Here is a 3,917-nt window from a genome sequence, read left to right on the forward strand (position 1 = left end):
ACGCTCAGTTCGAACTCCGAGGCGAACTTTTGTTGAATTTTGCGTTCGAACTCTAAAGCATTAGAAGTTAGAATCGTACGAAGTACGAAGTATCACTGTATATAGGCCTATATACTCATTTTTGAACCTATTACATAAAATATTTTAAAATATTTTTATAATTAATTTATAGATTTTTGTATTATTTTTTCAATTAAATATATACGAGGTATTATTTAATAATTTAAAAATGCTTAAATGTTTTTAATTAAATTTGTCTATATTGACTGACACATAAAACTGAAATTTTGAAATTAAAATTAAAAAATTAAAAATAGAAATTAATACATTTATTTTTTTATTTTTCAATAACAAGAGTTATGTCAGTGAATAAGACTTATCCACTTCTACAAGGATTGTTATTTTTTCTTGCTTCGTCACTTTCTTCGTTATCAGATCTTCCACTCGGTCCATATCTGCATCTGTAAGTACGAACTTGTTCATTTTCTTCTGAACGTTCTCTTAAATCTTTACACCAGTCTATTAACAGAGTAAATAATCAGTTATATAAGTATATTAACATGACAAATACAACTAACTTAAAAAGAACTCACTTTTATTTGGAAGCAGAATGAAAACAATCAATAAAACGAAAAACAAAGATGATTTATTCATTTTCTAACTTTAAATCTGTAAGAAAAAGTATTCAAATATCATTTATAATATTTTTAATTTTAAACTTAAGAATTGTTTTATGTTAATTTCTACTGCATTATCATCTGGACTCTATAGTTAAATTCTATTAAGTTTTTATTTAATTTGGAAAAAAATCAAACGAAAAATTATTATCTAAACTTATTTTATAAATACCGAAAAATAAAATAACGTTTTTCATATGTAAACTTAATAAAACACTTCATATAAAGACGCTTCTTATTTATCCAGCCACATAGAGTTTATATAGATCCAATGATTCCTGACACTTTATTTAAATTACAAAGGCATTTCGGACACAGGTTTTATTCAATCCTCGCCCCTCTTTAGTATACATACATAGTTTAGTTTATAATCCAACAGCATAACTTTCCATATGAATATCTGTCATTTTAGGTTTTCTATCTTAAATATACCCCACTCTCCCTTTTTATTTCGTAGACATAACAATACTTACAAATCCATCTTAAAGCTCCCATTTCCTTCTCACACACTCATTTATACTTTAAATAAATTGTTCAGGAAGAAACTGGGGTTATATGTAGTTGCATAAGTAAGAATTATTTTTTTACATGAAGTTCGAAAAAGTTACCAACTCTTCATAAAATATTAATAAATTATATTTACAATTATAACGTAAAATCTCACATTAACAATATTGCTTACAAGCTATATCTAATATAATTTTAAAGCAGCACGTTTGTTTGGTATAGAAAATAGAAATACATTAAAATATATTAATTTATATAGTATTTATATGATTATTTATTTTGTAGAACTAAGACTACGTTTTGGTTATAGAGTACAATATAACTTCATACTGCATTTGTAAAAGTCGGATTAAAAATATTACACAAATTTAATCATTAAATTAATTTTATATAAATGTTATAAAATTAGGGAAAATATAAGGAATTAGTTAAATAATACTTACTAGATTTATATTGTTTTATCAGAAAATCTTTTTCTTTTATAAACAGAAGACAAATGACGAAAGTGCTTAACCTACAATCATTAAAATTGATTGCATTTAATGAGCGTGCTTAGTAAAGTTTATAGCTTAAAAAGATTTAAAATAAATACCTAATATTAAATTATTATGAGACTTTAATCTGTATGATTTATTACTAAAATTAAACTTTCAAATAATTAGTTTTTATTTTTAATCTTTTACTTTCCCAACTGTTATACTGTAGAATATAACTTAAGGAAAGTATGGTAATCGGTCAAATTTTGATTGCCATTTTTTGCATTTCTTTACGTTTAGACTCTCCATTAGCCCAAAACTGTAATAAAAAACTCTTACAAAATTACAAAATTCTGTGAATGCAAATGTATACCTGTACGTGTGTGTCGGTGTCTAATAGCTTTTATATCAGGGCTGTCCAACCTTTTTGTTTCTCTGGGCCACATTGGAAGATGTCATGGAGTTTGGGACACAAGTATATTATATATACTTGTGGCCCAATCCTTAAATATACAAGTATATTTAAGGATTAACATGTCTAGATTATAGTGTGCACCGAAATTTTGGCAAAACGCTGAATAATGTAAATTTTTGTAAGACATCGTGGAGAATTTCATAATTCGGACTGTCAGTTTCCAAGCAGAATTGGAAGAAATACATTTGATGGTTTAGTAATCACGAGAGAGAATATTAATAAGTATTAAATCTTTATCACGAAAAAGGATATTTTAAAAAATTACTTCTACAGACACTTTCAATTTTTACTTAGACATAGATAAATTTATTTATTATAAAGGAGACAGACAAAAATTTATTTAAAAAACACAAATATTTGTTTTATTTGGGTCTCTAATTAATAAAAAAAAATGACAAAACACCATTTTAAAGTGCATTTTTATTCGACTAATATATTTATAAATAATATATAGCCCAAAAAGTAGCCAATGCGCCAAATGAAATTTTTTACGCCAAACTAAAAAATGAGTAGCCGACTTTGGCGCAAAGTAGCCAAATCATGCAACACTGGAAGGAACACTAAATAAAGCTGGAGTCGGGACTGAAAAGGATTATAGACCCAAATGCGGGGGAAGGAGAGAAAGGACAAAAGATAAAGAAGTGAGGAAGGTTGGAAAATTAAGCGTCCTTATTTGCTTAACAGAAAGTCTATTTAGCCTTTCTCACTACTTTTTATCTTTTGGCCTTTCTCTCCTTTCTCCGAATTGGGTTTGTAATTCTTTGAGTCACAACTCCAGCTTTATTTATTATTTCTTTCTCATTCACACTCTTCAAGCGTTTGAAAATATTTCCTTTCCACTCAAAAATAAAATATGTATAAAGGTTTACGGCTTTGTGAAACTTCTTTTATTGAGTTTATGCCGTTGAAATAAATAAATAAACAAAATAAAAAAAAATTTGTCGGTTTTGTTTATACATTTATTGGGCTGCATTGGAACTTGCCTTGGGCCGCATGCGGTCGGCGGATCGCGGGTTGGACACCTCTGCTGTACAGTATATATATTTATAAACAGGGAGACAGGTTAGGGAATTTTCGTTAAATAATAGAAAATAATTAATATGGTAATTTCCTCACATTAATTTATTTATGAAATCAAGGGTTATTTTTTAAAGATAATTCCCTAGTAGGGTAATTTCCCTACATTAATGTATTTCTGACGCACAAAAAGAAGGATTAGTTTTTAAACAAAATTCCTTAATAGGGTAATTTTCTTCTATTAATTTATTCATGAAAACAAAAAGAATGGTTATTTTTTTAAAATAAAATTTCCTATTAGGGTAATTTCTTCATATTAATCAGATTATAATTTAGTACACGTTCAAAATTCGATAACTTTACTAACAAATTAACTTTGGAGAAAATACGTTTTTTTTTTATATATATATTTATAGTCAAGGTTTTTTAAGGGAAAAAACAAAGTAAAGCTTTGTTCCTCAACAAATTTTAAAATTCCCCAAAAGGATTATTTATTTATTGCTTTTTTTTTTTGTAAAATATACTAAAGTTTTTTTTCCTAAAAAAATCTTTCTTCTTTTTCTTTCCTACCTCAAACAAAGCTCTTGTAAAGGGAACGTCTTCCTATTACAAGATTTATCAGTACACGATACAAAAAGGGGGAATTTCCCCACATAAAATCCCTTTAGGCTCTCCTCTCTCACTATATNTTTAAATTTATATCTAATTATAACCGAAAATTATCAGCTTTTCTTCCTGATCAGCTTTCTACTGACGACTTAGGGC

The 3,917-nt window shown here is 27.1% G+C and overlaps 1 long non-coding RNA gene across 1 annotated transcript; it reads right to left on the reverse strand.

The window, feature by feature from the left end:
* Positions 1–420: 420 nt before the first annotated feature.
* LOC111635805 lies at positions 421–1,646 on the reverse strand. The gene is made up of 3 exons (XR_002758440.1): positions 1,628–1,646; positions 594–669; positions 421–519 (listed from the first exon to the last, which is right to left on the reverse strand). It is a non-coding gene; the product is annotated as an uncharacterized LOC111635805 (long non-coding RNA).
* Positions 1,647–3,917: the final 2,271 nt, after the last annotated feature.

Source organism: Centruroides sculpturatus, unplaced genomic scaffold (assembly GCF_000671375.1).
Source record: "Centruroides sculpturatus isolate CEXI.00-Female unplaced genomic scaffold, Cexi_2.0 scaffold881, whole genome shotgun sequence".
In the NCBI taxonomy this organism is placed as follows: domain Eukaryota; kingdom Metazoa; phylum Arthropoda; class Arachnida; order Scorpiones; family Buthidae; genus Centruroides; species Centruroides sculpturatus.